The sequence below is a fragment of the Dipteris shenzhenensis genome, chromosome 14, assembly GCF_047967505.1.
Source record: "Dipteris shenzhenensis isolate YYH24624 ecotype China chromosome 14, Dip_SZ_1.0, whole genome shotgun sequence".
Taxonomy (NCBI): domain Eukaryota; kingdom Viridiplantae; phylum Streptophyta; class Polypodiopsida; order Gleicheniales; family Dipteridaceae; genus Dipteris; species Dipteris shenzhenensis.
The window spans coordinates 14,894,963-14,916,417 of NC_141609.1; the positions used below are offsets into that span (position 1 = coordinate 14,894,963).

The 21,455-nt window shown below is 47.0% G+C and overlaps 1 protein-coding gene across 1 annotated transcript in view; it reads right to left on the reverse strand.

Moving 5' to 3' along the window:
- Window positions 1-21,455, reverse strand: part of LOC147894239 (uncharacterized) — a 143,726-nt gene that overhangs the window by 117,988 nt on the left and 4,283 nt on the right. The window lies entirely within an intron of this gene.

Sequence of the window (21,455 nt, forward strand, 5' to 3'; positions counted from 1 at the left end):
AATCATCTCCTAAAGCAAGAGCAATGATACCGTATGCTTTTTCTTCTCTAGCTGGATCCCTTGCTGGTCGTGTTGGAGTTGAGGATTCTCCAGCGTTGGAGGCCGTAGAAGAAGCGATAGGAGTAGGTTTGACAAGTCCCCATAAGTTCTCCCTCATCAATGCAAATTTCACCTTCATCTGCCATGTGTGGAAGCCCTTTCCATTGAACTTCTCTAGATTCAATAGGGTAGCCATGAGAGGGTCTAACCCAGATATTGGGCAGTGTCTATCTCTCTTACAAGGCAAAAAATAACCGAAAGACTTCCAAAATATGAGCACTTGATGTAGCAAAGACTAGTGACTAATATTCAATCAATGATGCTTCTGCTTACATGCTTCATAGAAGTGGCTAAAATGAATACTTTCCAATCAAAACCAGGTCTAGCAATTCAAAACAAAACTGAAGCCACACTTGTACTGAAGTTATTGAAAGTTTCAAAAAACTAGAAATGCTAGAGTAGCATTTTATGTAGCATCATCTTCAAAAACTTGTCCAAAACTGTCAAAACCAAAAGGCTGAACTTGGAGGGCTTGTAGCTCACTCTTCAAAGCAAGGAAAAGAGGGCTTTCTGAAGCAAAAGAAAGCTCATATACCAGAGAGGGTCCAGCACAGAGGTTGGACGAAATGGTGCGCACTTTTGCCCGGGAGAGTTGCTACAGGCTGAACCTGAGTTTTGACGATTTCTCCCTCGTTACTGAACCAAATGACCTGAAAAATGGCTCAAAATCTTCCTCTTGAGGTCGCCCATCTACTCCTAAGAGGGCTCAGGCAATGGCGGAGCAGGCAGGGAGTATTGAGCAGTAGAAGAAATGGCGAAAAATGCGCTGTTTGGGGAATGGCAGCCACCACAGACGTTTTTTCTTCAATTGCTTGCAGGTGGAAGTTTGCCCATACTAGAGGAGTTTCCAGCTCGGAGGGTTTGGGAAATGGTCGTTTGTAGGCGGAGAACCAAGCTCTCAAAGATTTTGGGAAGAAGGAGGAAAATGGAGAAGAAGAAGATGATGATGATGTGGTAGAAATGGGCTCAAGGGGGATCAAAGGGCTCTGATACCATGTTGGTAAGCTGAAAGGAAAGCAAAGAGTGGACACAAACTCAGAATACTTGCATTACTTGCTTGTAGAATGAAGAAGAGTGAGGTCCTTAAGTAGGCACCTTATACATGCTCACTGACATCACTGATGACTTCAAAGCTCCACAATCATCTCCTCAATCTGCTCCTAGATTATCTCAATCATCCTATGTGGCTCTTCCACCACCTAACTGTGCTTGTGGGCACCTAACTGTGCCTCTAGCACTCACACATAGAAACCAAGGTGTGCCTGCTGAGGCATACACCTTGAGATATCCCAACACCCCTTGGTTGCTGGTCATGGTATTATATCCCCCGCTAGAGCTCAATGGATCATTATTTTGATTGGAGGGCATAAGATTGGTCTTCTCAATCTTTATGCCCCCAACAACAAAGGGGAGCAGGTCTCCTTTTGGAAGGAGCTACTCTCTTGGGCCCCCATTGCAGATTCTTGGATCATTGGTGGCGATTTTAACATGATTGAGTTGCCATCAGACAAAAAGGGAGGCAGACAAGGTGGAATTTATTCTTTGGAGAGGGCAGCCTGGGATGCCTTGCTCTTTTAGTACAGTGGCAAGGACACTTGGTTTGATGATGCCTGTCTTGTTATGCCACAGTCACTCCTGTACTTTTGGTCGAACAGGAGAGAACACATGCGCATCCATGCACGTATTGACTGATTTTATGTAGATGATTTGGCATTTAACAGAGGCGGATCTGTATGCATTTCTACTGGGGTTTCCACTTCAGATCATTTTCCAGTGGTGTTGCAGATTCTTAAGCCTCATCGGAGAGGATGTTCTGCCAGTGTCAGGATTCCAGATGCTTTTTATGCAGAGGAGAGCCTCACGGAGGATATTTGGGTTTCTCACATACAGGGTGGAGTTGCCCACCCATCTCAAGCAGCCGCAGCCTTATCCAAAATTAGTGACTATTATCATACAGTCGCTGATTCTAGGAGACGTGAGATTCGTATATGCCAGTAGTTAGTGTCCCTTCAGAGGGAAGAGCAGAAGAGGCCCATAGATGGTTGGATTCAGAAGAAGCCCACAGAGAGCAGAGTATGCCTTTCATGCACGGAAATCCTTTTGGATTGAGATGGGTGGCAGGGTCAACAAACACTTTTTCTCTACTCATGGGCCCAGACATAGTAGAGATAGTGTCTCGCAGCTTGTTGACTCAGACGGGGTTAGAGTCAGATCTTGATGCCGTCCTGCGTGTAGCTTCAGATTTTTTTGCATCCCTTCTTACTGTAGATCCGGGCAAACAGTAGATGATGCCAGAGAGGTTATTTGGCAGTGTATCCCAGTATTGGTGAAGGATGAGATGTTTGTTTCTCTTGATGCACCTTTCACTAATGAAGAATTCAGGACTGCATTACTTGCCCTTCACAAGGGCAAGTGCCCAGGTTCAAATGGACTTACCCCTTCTTTTTTTTTAACTTTTTGGGAGCAGATTGGTGATCACATTACATCAGCCCTGCAGGGCATGTGGGACTCTAGTGAGATGCCTGACTCACTTATAGATGGTCTCATTCATCTCATTCCAAAGGGGGGTAATAGAAATCTAGTGTCACAATGGATACCCATCACTCTATTGGGCACTTTTTATAAGATTCTAGTGAAAGCGATCAGTCTGCGGCTACAGGTTTTTCTTCTAGATTTGATTCATGACACATAGACAGGGTTTGTGCATGGCAGAAGTATTTTCGATAATATTTTCTCATTTTGGGAGGCCTTAGAATGGGCCATGCAGAGCCGCTAGAGGTTGGCCATTCTACTCTTGGACTTTGAGAAAGCTTACGACAGAGTAGACTGGGATTTTTTAGAGGGTACTCTATCTCGCTTTGGCATGGATTAGAGGAGTATCCTCTCTCTACAGATCAGCCCATAGCTAGGTGCTTATTGGGGGGTAAGAGGGGACAGATTTGAGATCTCTAGATCAGTCTGCCAAGGTTGTCCTCTTGGCCCTTTTGTTTTTCTATTTGTGGCGGAAGCTATGAGTATCTACCTTAGATCTCAAGCTGACATTTATGGGTTGAGGCTTCCTCTCCGCCGGGAATAAGAGCTCCTGGATAGTGAGTTGGCAGATGACACGAGGGTGTGTTTTTTTTGTGAGCTTTTTGTCATGAGCTTTTTTTTCAATTTTTATGAATATTGCAAGCTTTTCATTCACCTGAGAGAGAGAGAGGGGGGGGGGGCGGGGGGGGTTCATGGAGTGGGGTGGGCTGAAAGTTTGGGTTGTGGTTGCAGTCAAGAGGAGAGAGGGGGGGAGGGGAGATAAAGGAAAGGGGGAGGGACGGGCGCATGGGTAAGGTGGCATGGAGAAGGGAGGGGAGGGGAGTTGGAACATATATTCATTATCATAGTGGAGAACGTAGAGGGGGAACTTATAAGGTATGCAAAGAGGAGTGCAAGGAGGAGAGAGAGGATGAGGAATGTGAAAGTTATGTTCATCTACTAAATGCAAAGGGGAAGGGAGAGCATGTGGGAAATTTGTTCATTTTTAAAGTGTATAATTTGACAGATTTGACCTCATATTTGGATTTCTCGTCAAATTTCGGTCATTTTGAGTACCAACATGACCATATTCCGATAAAAATTGAAAAAATGGTGTTTTTGTCATTTTGGCCTGTTTTGGGCCTATTTTGAGTTTGTGCTAGCGCAGACTCAAAGTAGAACCAAACTCCCTCTTCCCCTCTTATGGTTGCTATCTTGAAAGCATGGGCCAGCTTCAGGAGTACTCTTCGCAGGATTCCCCGATCCACCCGTGAAGAGATTGAAAAGCAACCTATCATGTGGAATGACACGATTTTGGATGAGCATGGCAGACCACTTGGAGCTTCTCCTTACATGCAGTGGCCAAGATGGGAGAGGGGCCCTGCATCTACTTTGGGAGCATGGAAATCCTTCAGGAAGCTTCCTACAGACCGACAGGCCCAAATGGTTCTTAATCTCAGAGGGAGTGCAGGGAGAGTCTGACAAATTGATGCAGCCTTGCCCTTGGATTGGGTGGACACAAATGACATGCCTATTACTTGCTCCACCTGGATGGGGGCATTTTCCAGACTGGGAGTTCCTTTACAGGTGATTGCTTTTCATCACACACATGAGGATGCCTTAGTCTTTGATGTTTCTTCGGGGGGCAGGCTGTCCAGATCCATACAATATCTTGTTGGACGTACCGTTTCAGCCAGTCAGGATAGTGGGCTTCATGGAGCATGGCTCTCTTTCACAATGGTACTTGGATCTTGACCCGCTTCTCATCGCCCTGGGCTCATGGAGACTGTGGCTCTATGGAGGTGTCCCAATTAAGTTTTTGCAGTGGGACCTTGGAGAATGGGATTGGATAGATGAAGGGCACCGAGAGAAGGGCATCCCCTTCTTTCGTTACACGGTTAGTAATGTCAGGAAATTCCAGCTCAGCTGTAGGGGTTGGAGGCCTACCAAAGCTCATCATTGGGAGAACTTTCAGATTTCTACTGACTCGCAGAAAATTTTTTGGCAGAGGCTCTGGAAATCCCACCGGAATAGAAAAATCACTCTCTTTGTTCCGGCCACTCTCCATTCCTCAGTCGACTCTCCATGGGAGGTCTTAGCTAGCATTGCAGCATGGCACATTTGGAGAGCCAGATGCACTGAGGCTTTGGAGGTTTCTCAGGTTCACCCTTCTCAGATCTTGGCCAGTACTTGGACAGATACGGTACACACTCTGATGGCCATTTGGACGACCATGCAGGGATCATCTCGAGCAGCCTCCTCCAGGAGAGTTACTTTTCTCATAGATTGGAGAGACTCTCCCTGCTTTGCTGAGACTTCTACAGGGTTGAGTTGGCATTTTCAGCCTCAGCCTTAGTTTCTTTCTATCTCATTCCTCTGAGGTGTTTTTTATTACATGCTTACCATGTTGTATTTCCGCACAGAGCTTGCTCTAGCGAGTTTCTTTCTTACTTATTAGAAGTCTCTTTTTTGCCCCAAAAAAAAAAGCCCCAAAACATGCCAAAATGACAAAAACACCGTTTTTTAAATTTTTATCGGAATATGGTCATGTTGGTACTCAAAATGACCGAAATTCAACGAGGAATCTAAATATGAGGTCAAAATTTTCAAATTATACACTTTTAAAATGAACATATCTCCCATAGTTACTCCCTTCTACTTTGAATATGGACATATCTTCCATAATTTTTTGCCTCCTACTGCCACTCATATCTGCCCCCCCCTTGTGCATAGTATACACTCTTCCACCCCTCCCACATGCTATGAAGATGAACATATCCTATATCCTCTTCCCCTCTTTCTAACCTCCCCATCTTTCTTATAACAAAACACGTATGGACTTCTAAAAAAAGCTCGCAAAAACAAAGGAAATGGTAAAAAAGCTCACATTAAAAAGCGCGCCAAAAGATTTTCCCCATGACACCGCCTTTTTTTTGGATGCCTCCCCTAGGACACTCACTTCCTTCCGGACAGCCTTGGATTTATTTTGCACGGCTGCAGGTGCGCACATTAATTGGCATAACTCCAATGGTTTTTGGATTTGCGATGATGACACCCTAGATTGGGGTAATGATATTGGTTTCAATTGGATACTGAGGGGTGTCTTCGTCAGATATTTAGGCTGCCAGGTTGGGGTGGACATCTGTCCTTCACAACAGTTTGCTCCGGTGTTGGAGAGCATCAGAAGAAAGCTCCTTTTCTGGAGCTCAACCAAAACTTGACTTGGCATTCGGAGTGGTGGTGGTTAACCAGGTTCTACTAGCCACAGCATGGTATGTATGCTCTTGTTAGTGCCACTCTAGGGATTGTATCACTCAGCTTAAGAGGCCCGTATGGAGTGGTCTGGATAGCACAACTGATGCTACAGCCAGGGTGGCTTGGGAGACCTTGATTCTTCCTACAAGAGAAGGGGGTTTGAATATCATCGACCCGGATGTACAGTGCAGAGCCTTACTCTGCAAGGTTGTTGTGAGAGGACTTATGCCAGGGCAAGAGCCTTGGAAGGATTTCTTTATCAGATGCATACAGTCTTGCACGCCCCTTCAAGAGAGGATTGGACACACAGTACCACATGGGTTTTCACCACAGCCCACCTCAGGTCTCCTTCTGCCCCTCTTATGGTTGCTATCCTGAAAGCATGGGCTAGGAGTACTCTTTGTAGGATTCCCCCATCCACTCGTGAAGAGATTGAAAGGCAACCTATCATGTGGAACGATAGTATTTTGGATAAGCATGGCAGACCACTTGGAGCTTCTCTTTACATGCAACGGCCCACAGATGGGAGAGGGGCCCTGCAGCTACTGTGGGAGCATGGAAAGCCTTCAGGATGCTTCCTGCAGGCGTCGCGACAGGCCCAGGTGGTTCATAATCTCAGAGGAAGTGCAGGGAGAGTTCAACAGATTGATGCAGCCTTGCCCTTGGATTGGGTGAACACAGATGGCATGCCTATTACTTGTTCCACTTGGATGGGGGCATTTTCCAGATTGGGCATTCCTTTGCAGGTGATTGCTTTACATAACACACGTGAGGATGCCCTAGTCTTTAATGTTTCTTCGGGGGGCAGGCTGTCCAGATCCAGAGACGGTATTTTGTTGGAGGTACCGTTTCAGCGAGTCAGGATAGTCGGCTTCATGGAGCATGGCTCTCTTTCACAGTGGTACTTGGATCCTAACCCGCTACTCATTGCCCTAGGCTCATGGAGGCTGTGGCTCTATGGAGGTGTTCCAATTAAGTTTTTGTAGTAGGACCCTGGGGAATGGGAGTGGATAGATGAAGGGCACCGAGAGAAGCGCATCCCCTTCTTTCGTTACACCGTCAGTAATGCCAGGAAATTCCAGCTCAACTGTAGGGGTTGGAGGCCCACCAAAGCTTCCCATTGGGAGAATTTTCAGATTTCTGTAGACTTGCAGAAAATTTTTTGGCAGAGGCTCTGGAAAGCCCACTGGAATAGAAAAATCACTCTCTTCTTTTGGCTTTCTATTCATGGTGGGATAGCAGTGAACCAATGGAGATCCAGGTTTGGGGCTGACCCTACTTGCCCTCGTTGCCCTTCTGCTTCAGAGACAATACAACACTGCCTTTGGGATTGCAAACAGGCGAGAATCATAGGGAAGGGGATTGCAAGACTTTTCAGCACTTTTGTTCGCTTCCCCTTCTATATGACATGGGGATCAGTGGCTTGGCTCACTCTTTCAGGGCCCCAGGTTTTCTTTGAGAGACATGACTCCTGTTGGGCTCTTCACATCCGACGACACCGTTTGGAGTCGTGCTCTCTAGAGGATGTTTCCACCACTCTCTTTAGGGCTGCTCATTCCTCGGTTGACTCTCCATGGGAGGTTTTAGCTAGCATTGCAACATGGCAGATTTGGAGAGCTAGATGCATTGAGGCTATGGAGGGTTCTTAGGTTCACGCTTCTCAGACCTTGGCCAATACTTGGACAGATATGGTACACACTCTGATGGCCATATGGGAGACCTCATCTCGAGCAGCCTTCTCCAGGAGAGTTATTTTTCTCAAAGATTGGAGAGACTCTCCCTTCTTTGCTGAGAGTTCTACATGGTTGAGTTGGCATTTTCAGCCTTAGCCTTGGTTTCTTTCTACCTCTTTCTTCTGAGGTGTTTTTTATTACATGCCTAGCATGTTGTATTTGCGCACAGAGCTTGCTCTAGAGAGTTTCTTTCCTACTTAATAGAAGTCTCTTTTTTGCCAAAAAAAAAAAATCATCCTCACCTGTCTGCAATTCCATAAGCAATGCTGAATCGTCTCCAACACAGAGAGGCAACGAGGGTAAGTAGGGTCGGCTCCAAATCTGGATCTCCAAAGGTTCACTACAATCCCACCATGGATAGAAAGCCAAAAGAAAAGAGTGATCTTTCTATTCCTGTGTCGGATTTCAAGAGTCTCCTCCAAAAGCACCTCTGCAAATCGGCAGTGATATCAAATGCCTCTCAATGAGGAACTCTGGAAGGTCTCCAACCTCTACTATTGAGCTGGAATCTCCTAGCATTACTGACCGTGTAGCGAAAGAAAGGGATGCTCTTCTCTCGATGCCCTGCATCAATCCACTCCCACTCTCCAGGGTCCCACTGCAAATACCTAATGGGAACTCCCCCATAGAGCCAAAGTCTCCAAGATCCAGTGGAGAGAAGCCGGGGGTCTGGGTCAAGGAACCACTCTGAATCTGATCCCTGCACCAAAAGACCTACAATCCTAATAGGCTAATCCTAATAGGCTGAATGGAAGACTCAAGCAAGATGTCCTCTGTGGACTTGAACAATCTGCCACCATCATGCACATCAAAAACCAAGGCATCCCCATGTGCATCTCGAAAGGCCAGAACCTAAAGAGGAACACCCCCTCTCGTAAAAGCACTTGCCCAAGTGGAGCAAGTGAGAGGCATATCATATGTGTCTACCCAATCCACTGGAACGGCTGCCTCAATCTGCAAGATCCTCCCTGCACTTCCTCTGAGATGTCCTGTCAACTGAGATTTAGTCTTCTTTGGAAGCCTCCAGAAAGCTTTCCATGACCCCAGAGATGAGGCAGGTCCCCTCTCCCATCTGGACCACTACGAGTGAAGCACCAAGTGGTTTGCCATGATCATCCAATATATTGTCATTCCACATGATCGATTGCCTATCAAGCTCTTCGAAAAGAAAGGAGGAATCCTACAAAGAGTGTTCCTGAAGCTGGCCCATGCTTTCAGGATGGCAACCATGAGAGGGGACAAAGGAGACCTGAGGTGTGCTACGGTGAAGATCCATCTAATACTGCCCATCCAATCTCCTCCTGATGAAGATGTGCACGTCTATATGCTGCTAATAAAAAATGCCTTCCACGGCTCCTGCCCTGGCATAAGTCCCCGCACCACCATCTTGCAGAGTAAAGCTCTGCATTATAAATCTGAATCAATAATATTGACACCCCCTTCCTATATAGGGAGGATGAGGGTCTCACAAGCCACCCTGGCTAAAGCATCTATTGTGCCATCAAGCCCACTCCAAAGAAAATTTCTGATTACTCTCCTGAGCTGAATGATGCAATCCCTAGAACGGCACCAGTAAGAACAAACAAACCAGGCCGTGGCCAAGAGGACCTGGTTGACCACCACAACTCTAGAGGCAAGGTCCAGCTTGGATGAGCTCCAAAAAAGGAGCTTTCTCCTGATGCTCTCCAACATGGGAGCAAACTGCTACGTGGAGGGAATATCCAAGCTGACCTGGCAGCCCAAATACTTGACTGGCACACCCCTCTGAACCCAAGTGAAACCTATGTCAAGCCCCCAATCTGGAGTGTCCTCGTCACTGATCCAAAAGCCATTGGATTTATGCCAATTTATCTCTGCCCCCCCTGCCAACCAAAATAAATCCAATGCTGTCCTCAAAGAAGTGAGCGTTTGTAGTGTGGCGTCCAAATAAACTGCCTTGTCATCTGCCAACTCACTGTCAAGTAGCTCCTCTTCCCGTCTGATGGCAAGTCTCAGCCCAAAGATGTCAGCTTCAGATCTAATATAGATACTCATAGCTTCTGCCATGAACAAAAAAAGAAAAGGAGCAAGGAGGCATCTCTGACGGATTGATCTAGAAATCTGAAATCTCTCACACCTTACCCCACCAATAAGTACCTGGCTATGGGCTGATCTGTATAAAGAGGAAACACCTCTTATCCAAATATCTATAAAGCCAAAACATAGAAGGGTGCCCTCCAAAAAATCCCAATCTACGCTGTCATAAGCTTTCTCAAAATCCAAGAGTAGAATGGCTAGATTCTGGCCGCTCTGCATGGCCCACTCTGAAGCTTCCCAAAAGGAGAAAATGTTTCAAAAATGCTTCTGCCATGCACAAATCCTGTTTGAGTGTCATGAATAAGATCTTGGAGAAGGGGCTGCAATCGAACGCTGATTGCCTTGGCCAGAATTTTGTAACATGCCCCTAAAAGTGTGATAGGCCTCGGGACACTAAATTTCTGCAACCCCCTTTCGGGATAAGGTGGATGAGACTCTTTGTGAGTGACCCAGGCATCTCGCTAGAGTCCCAAATGCCCTGCAGGGCTGATGTAATGTAGTCTCCGATCATATCCCAAAATGCAATGAAGAAAGAAGGGGTGAGGCCATCCGAACTTGGGCACTTGCCCTTGTGAAGGGCTAAAAGTGCAGTCCTGAACTCGGTGTTGGTGAAAGGTGCATTAAGAAAAACATTCATATCCAGTTTCAACAACATAGGGATGCTCTACCCAACAACCTTTCTAGCATCCTCTCTACCCTGTGTGTCAGGATCTGCAGTAAGAAGGGCAGCATAGAAAAAATATGAAGCTATGTGCATGACGTCATTTTGATTTGTCTGTAAAACCCCATGTGAGTCAATAAGCTCAGATACACTCTCTCTACTATGTCTAGGGCCAAAAGTATAGAAATAGTGTTTTTTTTTTCCCCCAAAAAAGAGACTTCTATTAAGTAAGAAAGAAACTCGCTAGAGCAAGCTCTATGCGGAAATACAACATGCTAAGCATGTAATAAAAAACACCTCAGAAGAATGAGGTAGAAAGAAACCAAGGATGAGGCTGAAAATGCCAACTCAATCCTGTAGAAGTCTCAGCAAGGAAGGGAGAGTCTCTCCAATCCCTAAGAAAAATAACTCTCCTGAAGGAGGCTACTCGAGAGGATCCCTGCATGGTCGCCCATATGGCCATCAGAGTGTGTACCGTATCTGTCCAAGTACTGGCCAAGGTCTGAGAAGGGTGAACCTAAGAACCCTCCATAGCCTCAGTGCATCTGGCTCTCCAAAATGTGCCATGCTGCAATGCTAGCTAAAACCTCCCATGGAGAGTCAACCGCGGAATGAGCAGCCCTACAGAGAGTGGCCGGAATATCCTCTAAAGAGCATGACTCCACAAGGTGTTGTCAGATGTGAAGAGCCTAAGACGAGTCATGTCTCTCAAAGAAAACATGGGGCCTTGAAAGAGTGAGTGAAGCCACTGATCCCCAGGTCATATAGAAGGGGATGCGAACAAAAGTGCTGAAAAGTCTTGCAATCCCCTTCCATATGATTCTCGCTTGTCAGCATCCCAAAGGCAATGCTGTATTGTCTCCGAAGCAAAAAGGCAATGAGGGCAAGTAGGGTCAGCCCCGAACCTGCTGGATCTCCAAAGGTTCACTACTATCCCACCATGAATTGAAAGCTAAAAGAAGAGAATGATTTTTCTATTCCAGTGGGATTTCCAGAGCCTTTGGATTTTTTTTTTTGGCAAGTCTACAGTAATCTGAAAATTCTCTCAATGAGGAGCTCTAGTGGGCCTCCAACCCCTATACCTGAGGTGGAATTTCCTGGCATTACTGACCATGTCACGAAAGAAGGAGATGCCCTTCTCTCGGTACCCTTCATCTATCCACTCCAATTCCCCAGGGTTCCACTACCACAGCCTCCATGAGTCCCAGGGCAATGAGTAGTGGGCCAGGATCCAAGTACCACTGTGAAAGAGAGCCATGCTCCACAACGCCCACTATCTTGACTGGTTGAAACGGTAACTCCAATAATATATCATCTGTGGACTTGGATAGCTTGCCTCCTGAAGAAACATCAAAGACTAAGGCATCCTCACGTGTGTTACGTAAAGCAATCACCTGCAAAGGAATGCCCAATCTGGAGAATGCCTCCATCCAGGTGGAACAAGTAATAGGCATGTCATCTGTGTCCACCCAATCCAAGGGCAAGGCTGCATCATTCTGTTGAACTCTCCCTACACTCCCTCTAAGATTATGAACCACCTAGGCCTGTTGGTCTGCTGGAAGCCTCCTAAAGGCTGTCTGTGCTCCCATAGTAGATGCAGGGCCCCTCTCCCATTTGGGCCAGTGCATGTAAAGAGAAGATCCAAGTGGTCTGCCATGCTCATCCAAAATACTGTTGTTCCACATGATAGGCTGCCTTTCAATCTCTTCACGGGTGGACGGGGGAATCTAGCAAAGAGTACTCCTGAAGTTGGCCCATGCTTTCAGGATAGCAACCATTAGAGGGGAAGAAGGATATCGGAGGTGGGCTCTGGTGAAAACCCATCTAGTACTGTGTATCCAATCAGCTCCTGGAGTGTGGGTGCGAGACTGTATGCATCTAATAAAAAAGTCCCTCCAAGGCTCTTGCCCTAGCATAAGTGCTCGCAGAACGACCCTGTAGAGTAAGGCTCTGCACTGTAGATCTGGGTCGATGATATTTAAACCCCCTTCTCTTGTAGGAAGAATCAATGTCTCCCAAGCCACTCTATTTGTAACATCAGTTGTGCCATCTAGACCACTCCATAAAAAGTTTCGTACGGGCCTCTTGAGCTGAGTGATACAATCCATAGAGTGGCACCAACAAGAGCATACAAACCATGCTATGGCTAGAAGAACTTGGTTAACCAACCACCACTCTGGATGCCAAGTCAAGTTTGGCTGATCACTAGAAAAGGAGCTTTCTTCTGATGCTGTCCAACACCGGAGCAAACTGTTGTGAAGGAGAGATGCCCACCCCAACCTGGCAGCCCAAATATCTGACAGAGACACCCCTTTGTACCCAAGTGAAACCAATATCATTACCCCAATCCGGGGTGTCATCATCGCAAATCCAAAAACCATTGGACTTATGCCAATTAATGTGTGCACTTGTAGCCGTGCAAAATAAATCCAAGGCTGTCCGGAAGAAAGTGACTGTCCTAGGGGAGGCATTAAAAAAAAACAGTCGGAGAGGAAGCCTCAGCCCATAAATATCAGCTTGAGATCTAAGGTAGATACTCATAGCTTCCGCCACAAACATAAAAAGAAAAGGGGCAAGAGGACATCCTTGGTGGACTGATCTACCGATCTGAAATCTGTCCCCTCTTACCCCCCCAATAAACACCTCGCTATGGTCTGATCTGTAGAGAGAGGATACTCCTCTAATCCATGCGTCTGAAAAACCAAAGCGAGATAGAGTACCCTCTAAAAAATCCCAGTCTACTCTGTCATAAGCTTTCTCAAAGTCCAAGAGTAGAATGGCCAACCTTTGGCGGCTCTACATGGCCCATTTTGAGGCCTCCCAAAATGAGAAAATATTATCGAAATTACTTTTGCCATGCACAAACCCTGTCTGTGTGTCATGAATCAAATCTGGAAGAAAAACCCGTAGTTGCTGACTGATCACTTTCGCTAGAATCTTGTAAAAAGTGCCCAATAGAGTGATGGGTCTCCATTGTGACACTAGATTCCTATTACCTCCCTTTGAAATGAGATGAATGAGACCATCTGTAAGTGAGTCAGGAATCTCACCAGAGTCCCACACGCCCTGCAGGGCTGATGTAATGTGATTACCAATCTGCTCCCAAAAAGTAATAAAAAAAGAAGGGGTAAGTCCATCTGAACCTGGGCAAGTAATGCAATCTTTAATTCCGCATTGGTGAAAGGTGCATCAAGAGAAACATACATCTCATCCTTCACCAATACAGGGATACACTACCAAATAACCTCTCTGGCATCATCTGTGGCATGTGTGCCCGGATCTTTTGTAAAAAGGGATGCAGAAAAATCTGAAGCTACATGCATGACGGCATCAGGATCTGACTGTAACACCCCGTCCGAGTCAACAAGCTAGGAGACACTATCTCTACTATGTCTGGGCTCATGAGTAGAGAAAAAGTGTTTGTTGACCTTGCCACCCATCTGAATTCAAAAGGATTCCCATGCATGAAAGGCATACTCTACTCTCTAATCCAACAATATTTATATATGAGCCCTTGGTGTGGCAAGGTGCTCCTGACTCGAGGCACCCCATCCGCTCTGACTGCCTCTGCCGAGGAAGAAGGCATGCCAGGAAGGGGGGGGAATCTCAGTGACCACTCCGAATGTGGCTCCAATAGTAGCAAGAAGTCAATGGTAGACCTGAGGAAGACCAGGAAATCTAATGAACAGTGATGTGACCTGACTGTCCTCCTCGATCGGATCGAAGCCCGATGTGTAGGGCAAAAGAAAAATCCTTCTCGACCCAAAGCCAGAGGACAAGGGCTGTGGACTCGTGGGAGTCAAAACCACTTGGAAGAATCCACGTCCCAAAAGTTGAACATCTCTGAGGTGTGGGGCAAGATCTCTTGGTAATGCCGCCAGCATCCAGTCTCTAGCCTGTGATCTAGAAGGGTGTGACCCAAAGATGCAGGCAAAAAGTGATGTGGATCCCTCTAGTTCCACATCTTTCTTGAGCTGCTGCAACTTGTCTTCTAAAAAAATGATGGTTCTCGCGGCCGGTGGAAGTGGATGAAGATTGGCTGAGTGGGGATCCATTCGCCAATTGATGTGAAAAGGCCGATTCAAACACTAAAAAAGTTTCGTCTGTGAAACTGCTGCTCACGACACCCTGGAACATGGGCGCTGGAGGAAGGAGAACATGAGAGGGTAAGAGAGAGGGGAAGAGGAGGAGAGGAGGCGGGGAGGCAACAGCGGGGGGGAGGAGGGGGGCGGGGGAGAGGAGGTGGGGGGAGGCAGAGGGGAGCTTCGGGTTAGGAAGGGAGGGGGGGGGGAGGGGGCTGGCTAGGAGAGAGAGGGTGGGCGGGGGAGAGGAAAGGAGGGGGCGGGGCGCGGGGGAGGGGGCAGGTGGGAGAGCGGGCGAGGGGGCTGGCAAGGGGGAGAGGAAAGGCGGGTAGGGGGAGAGGGAGGGCGGGGGAGAAGGAGGGAGGGGGCCGGGGTGGAGGGCTGGTGGGAGGAGGAGAGGGAGGGCGGGGAGTGTTGGGATATCTCAAGGTGTATGCCTCATGCACACCTTATGTTTCTATGTGAAGTGCTAGAGGCACAGTTAGGTGCCCACAAGCACAGTTAGGTGGTGGAGAGCCACATAGGATGATTGAGAGAATCTAGGAGCAGATTGAGGAGATGATTGTGGAGCTCTGAGGTCATCAGTGATGTCAGTGAGCATGTATGAGGTGCCTACTTAAGGACCTCACTCTTCTTCATTCTACAATGGAAGTAATGCAAGTATTCTGAGTTTGTGTTCACTCTACTCTTTTCCTTCAGTTTTCCAACATGGTATCAGAGCCATTTGATCCCCCTTGAGCCCATTTCTGCCACATCATCATCATCTTCTTCTTCTTCTTCTTCTTCACCATCTCTCCCTCTTCTTCCCAAAATTTGCTTAAGCCTGTTCTCCTCAGGTTCTCAACTATTTCCCACGCCCTTCCTGCTGGAGATCCACCTTGAAGGGGCGAACTTCCGGCTGCAAGGAATTGAAGAACCTCCATCTCTGCTGGTCGCCATTACACGGTTTTCGTCGATTTCTCTTCCTGCGTTTTCTCTGCGCCTGCTCCTTCTTTCTCTAATTCCTTTTAGGGGAAGCTTCTCCATACCTTGGGCTACCTTGTGCTGAAATCTGAGCAGCAATGGCTGCATATTGAAGGAGAAAACAGAGAAAAACCAGTCGACTTTGTAGAAGGAAGAGAAGGCGACCTGACGCGTTTTTGCGCCTCTTCTTCCCAGAGGATCTACTGTGGTATACCAGCTCTCTTTTGCCTCAGAAACCCCTCTTTCTTTTGCTTTGAAGAGTGAGCTATAAGCCCTCCAAGTTCAGCTCTTTAGTTTTGACAGTTTTGACAAGCTTTTGAAGATGATGCTACATAAAATGCTACTCTAGCATTTCTGGTCTTTTGAAGCTTTCAATAACTTCAGTACAAGTGTGGCTTCAGTTTTGTTTTGAATTACTAGACCTGGTTTTTATTGGAAAGTTCTCATTTTAAGCCACCTCTGTGAAGCATGTAAGAAGAAGCATCATTGTTTGAATATTGGTCACTAGTCTTTGCTACATCAAGTGCTCATATTTTGGAAGTCTTTCAGTTATTTTTTTGCCTTGTAAGAGAGATAGACACTGCCCAATATCTGGGTTAGACCCTCTCATGGCTACCCTATTGAATCTAGAAAAGTTCAATGGAAAGGGCTTCCATACATGGCAGATGAAGGTGAAATTTGCATTGATGAGGGAGAACCTATGGGGACTTGTCAAACCTACTCCTACCGCTTCTTCTACGGCCTCCAATGCTGGAGAATCCTCAACTCCGACACGACCGGCAAGGGATCCAGCTAGAGAAGAAAAAGCATATGGTATCATTGCTCTTGCTTTAGGAGATGATTATATACACCATATCTCTGACTTGGAGTCTCCTTCAGAAGCTTGGCAGAAGCTTGACATGATTTTTGGTGCTAGCTCTCACATCTCTAAACTATCACTTAAAATCTCTTTCTTTGAATTGAAGATGACTAGTGGTACTACTTCAGCAGCTCATGTCAACTATATGCGGAGTCTTATCACTCAATTAGCTTCTATCAACTCTCCTATTTCTCCAGATGATGCTATGGCAGTGTTACTTAAGAGCATGCCTGAAGATTATGATCACATAGTTACCACTTTGAAAAATCTTCCTAATCCTAATCTTGAAGGTATTATCTCTGCTCTCCAAGAAGAAGAAAGGCATATGGAGCTCAGGAAAGGCAATGACACTGCTTATGCTATAAAAGTCCAGAAGGGCAAGTATACTCCTTGCAATCATTGTGGAAAGACAAATCACCTTTCAAAGGACTGCTTCAAAATTAATCCATGCAAGCACTGTGGCAAGAACAACCATAATGAGAAGTTTTGCAGAGCCAAAGCAAAGAAAGAAAATGCAAATCTACTTACAGTTGAGCCTCCACAAGATGAGGCATCCCATGAAGATTATGCATTTTAAACATCTCTATGTATGCTCCAGATCTCTCTTTTTATGTCAAGGTACTCAACCTGGATAGTCCTCCAAAATGAATGAAAATAAACTATTGTGTTTTGTGTGTTTTGTAAACACCTCTGGTCACCTTATGATATAGGCCATGTGTATGTTTTGCTCCATGGTACCTCCTGCAGACATTGTGTGCATGTACATGCAGGGGAGATAACCATTGGAAGGTCTTTTTGTATCCCTTTTTGTTTACCTTACACCCATGGGAACCCTTGCTAGCATGAGAACCTAGCCATAGATTTATCCTTGACCACCATGAGATGGCATGAGAAACTATGAGACTAGATGTATCCTTGACATAGCCTGAGGCATTCCCTTGAGGGGGGGTTTGTTGGGATATCTCAAGGTGTATGCCTCAGGCACACCTTATGTTTCTATGTGTGAGTGCTAGAGGCACAGTTAGGTGCCCACAAGCACAGTTAGGTGGTGGAGAGCCACATAGGATGATTGAGAGAATCTAGGAGCAGATTGAGGAGATGATTGTGGAGCTCTGAGGTCATCAGTGATGTCAGTGAGCATGTATGAGGTGCCTACTTAAGGACCTCACTCTTCTTCATTCTACAATGGAAGTAATGCAAGTATTTTGAGTTTGTGTTCACTCTACTCTTTTCCTTAGCTCTGAGGTCATCAGTGATGTCAGTGAGCATGTATGAGGTGCCTACTTAAGGACCTCACTCTTCTTCATTCTACAATGGAAGTAATGCAAGTATTCTGAGTTTGTGTTCACTCTACTCTTTTCCTTTAGTTTTCCAACAGGGAGGAGGAAGGGGAGCGGGAGGGTGAGGGAGGAGGGAGAGGGGGTTGGCGGGGAGGGAGAGGGGGCTAGCGGAGGGAGAGAGGGTGGGCGGGGGAGAAGGAGGGAGGGGGCGGGGGTGGAGGAGGGGGGTGGGGGTGCTGGCGGGTGGACGAGAGGGAGGGTGGGGAGGAGGAAGGGAAGCGGAAGGTGAGGGATAGGGGAGGGGGTTGGCGGGGAGGGAGAGGGGGCTGGCGGAGGGGGAGAGGGTGGGTGGGGGAGAAGGAGGGAGGGGGCCGGGGTGGAGGAGGAGGGCGGGGGGGGGGGGGCTAGCGGGTGGAGGAGAGGGAGGGCGGGGAGGAGGAAGGGGAGTGGGAGGGTGAGGGAGGAGGGAGAGGGGGCTGGCGAGGAGAGAGGGAGAGGAGGAGAGAGGGAGAGAGGGAGAGGGGGCTGGCGAGGGAAGGGAGAGGGGGGGCGGCGAGGGTGAGGGAGAGGGAGATGGGGATGGCTGAGAGAGGAGAGAGGGGGGGGGCAGCAGAGCTCACGGGGAGAGGAGCAATTGTTTATTGACTCTACCACCCATCTGAATCTAGAAGGACTCCCGTGCATGAAAGGCATACTCTGCTCTCCGATCAAGCATCTCTGATCAAGCAATACCTGCTGATGAGCCCTTGCTGTAGCAAGGCGCTCTTGAATCCAAGCATCTGAAGGCCGTTTTTGCTCTTCCCTTTGCAAAGCTGCCAACTGTTGGTGAATACCAATCTCACGTCTGAGAATATCTCGTCTCCTGGTACTAGCAACGGAGTGGTAAAAGTCGCTAATACCAAAAAGGACGGTAGCTACATGTGATGGAGATCACTGCTCACCCTGGACGTGAGAAACCCAAATCTGCAAGGCTGCCTCAGTAATGTCCTCTGTATACAAGGCATCCAGAATCCTGATGCTGGCAGACGGCCTCTCATGTGAGGCTCTGAGATAGCCAGCACAACAGGAAAGTGGTTTGAAGTGGAAACCCCAACAACAATGTATACCGATCCACCTTTGTCTAGCGCCCAATCATCTACATAGAATCTGTCAATGCGTGCATGAATAGGCATCTGCTACCTCCTGTTCGACCAAGAGAAGAGGAGGGACTGTGGCTGAATAAGAAAGACATCGTCCAACCAAGTATCTCTGCCACAGTAGTGAAAAAGGAAGGCATGAAAACTGAGAAAGAGGTGTGTATCGAGCTGCTGCTCCTCCCCGTGAAGCTCTGTTGCGCCCTCTGTTGTTGGTAAACTGAAAGGAAAGGAAAGAGTGGACACAAACTCAGAATACTTGCATTACTTCCTTATAGAATGAAGAAGAGTGAGGTCCTTAAGTAGGCACCTCATACATGCTTGCTTACATCACTGATGACTTCAGAGCTCCACAATCATCTCCTCAATCTGCTCCTAGATTCTCTCAATCATCCTATGTGGCTCTCCACCACCTAACTGTGCTTATGGGCACCTAACTGTGCCTCTAGCACTCACACATAGAAACCAAGGTGTGCCTGAGGCATACGATGGTATTTACGTATTCCCAAGGAATCCAAGAGCGTAAGTACTGGTTTGGTTCCAAAATTATCCCCCAGATACTGTGGTCCTTTCAAGATTATTAAAAGAATTGGACCAGTTGCATATAAACGAGAATTGCCTGTTGATGTTAAAGTACATCCAGTGTTTCATGTCAACAGACTGAAACACTTACTAAGTGTGGATGATCAACTTGTTTCTCCTTAGGAAATAGTAGAAGTTACATATTTGACTTTTATTCCACACGAACCTGAGAGTATTCTTGAATTTTGTGAAAGATAGATTCGTTATAGAACTATCACAGAATACAAGATCAAGGGAAGGATCATGTTGAGGAGGATGCAACATGGGAGACATTACCTAACCTCCAGATGACATTACTGGGTTTTTTACTGAACTCAAGAGTGAGTTCTTAGAGGAGGGGAAGTATGTCATGTGCGCGGATTGGTATCTAACGTGTACTAGGGTACACAACACTAGCTCAGGTAGCCCGGGGAGGCTTGATTCTCGAGTTGAGTAGCAAGGGTACGAACCAGGTAGAGGTCTTCGCTATTTTTGGCGCATTGGAACCGAGTATATAAGGTTCAGTTCTCAGGGAGCTGATGGGAGCAAGTCTCGTTCCCAGGTGCTAGGTATGATCCTGGATTGAGTCGTGGACGTGTGCCTGCATCTTAGCATAGCCCAAGGCCCAGCAACAGATCCCACGCATCTAGGTGCCACCTGGTGGTATGGGACACCAGGCTGGTTAGGATCTGGTTGGGAGTTCATGCCAGTCGCTCAGCTAGTGGCTCGGAGGGAACATCTCCTGATTCGGTATTGCATCCCGCGGGTGTCATGGTTGGGTGGTGAGCAGCTTGCTCAGATTCCTCATGTTTGGTGTGTTTCTTGTGTTTACTTGTAGAGATCAGACGTTTCAGGAATGCTAGGGTCATGTCAACATGGGAGCCATGTCTAGTTCTAGACTATTATTGCATAGTTCGATGACCATCATTGTCATGTTCTATTCTTGGCTCCTTTCCAGTAGTCTCTCACCTTGCCTTCATGGGAGGGTGTTAGAATATGAAGCCAAGTTGAGTTAGTCGGGTGTGTTCTAGTGTGAGTTCTAGCCTAGTGTGTCCTATGGATGCCACGTGTCACATTGGGAGCTATCCCATATGCATAGTTGTTCATATGTGTGTGTTGCTTTTATATAAGAGCTATACTTGTCTAGTGTCAAATCAATTAAGTATCAAGCCTACGAGCTCTTTGGTCTACATGTGAGTACTTTCATTTGTTTATTGCTTAGTCATTTCATTTCCATTTCATTATGTCTTTCTTTGAGTATCATTATCTCTCTCCCTAGCCTACCCTCTCTCTCCCCCTTCTCCACCATGTGCCTTCACCTGGTAACTATGAACAAGGGCAACATGAATCTTTATGGGCAACTCTCTCCAATAGTCCTAGCAACAGATCTTACATTAGAGCCTATAGGTACGATATGAGGTAAATATAGAAGGTGGAGCCGAGCTGGAGCATTAACTCCAGCTTTGTTGTCAAGGAATTCAGACAATCAATCCCACATGCTTGTGGACATGGCACAGATGGCATGATCCCACGAAAGTGTCCTAGAATCCATTATAAGGGTATGTGGTCAAGCCAGTGCTTTCTTTTTTTTTTGGGCAAAGAAAGGAACCTTCTATTAATGCTAAAAGACTTCATACAAAACAGCAACCCCAAAGGTGCTGAGTATGGAAAAAAACTAGGAAAAGGCTGAAAGAAAAAACCGGCCTGTTACAGAGAAACCCAGCTCACTGCCTAGGGGATCTCTGGTACTGGGGCTAACAGCCAAGTGGGGGGACTGTACAACCAGCGAATCCCTCGCAGGGTGAAGATGTAGAAAACTCCTGTAGGCCAAGCCTTACAGAAACATGCACACCTCTCGATAGTCGCCCTGGATCTTGGAGTCCCACGCTCCTAGGTGGACTATAGTGTGTATATGACTGCCAGATGGCGACTAGGGTAGCCGAGGGTGGAACCGGGTGCTCACCTATCACAAGACTGCAACGAGCCACCCAAATGTTCCATGCCGTGATGCTAGCTACCACCTCCCAAATGCTGTATTCCCTAGGAGGAGGAACTAGGCTGTCAGGAGGGACTACCTTGTGGAGTGCTATCCTCTGGATGCTCTGACCCTGTATCCGGTAGGCTAGAGAGATCTCATCAATTTGGAACGCATGTCCTCCCTTTGTTAACCAGGCCACCATCCCCCAGTTGTAGTCTCTCGGAAGACTCTGCATACGTGTCATGATCCTGAGAAGCCGGTGCT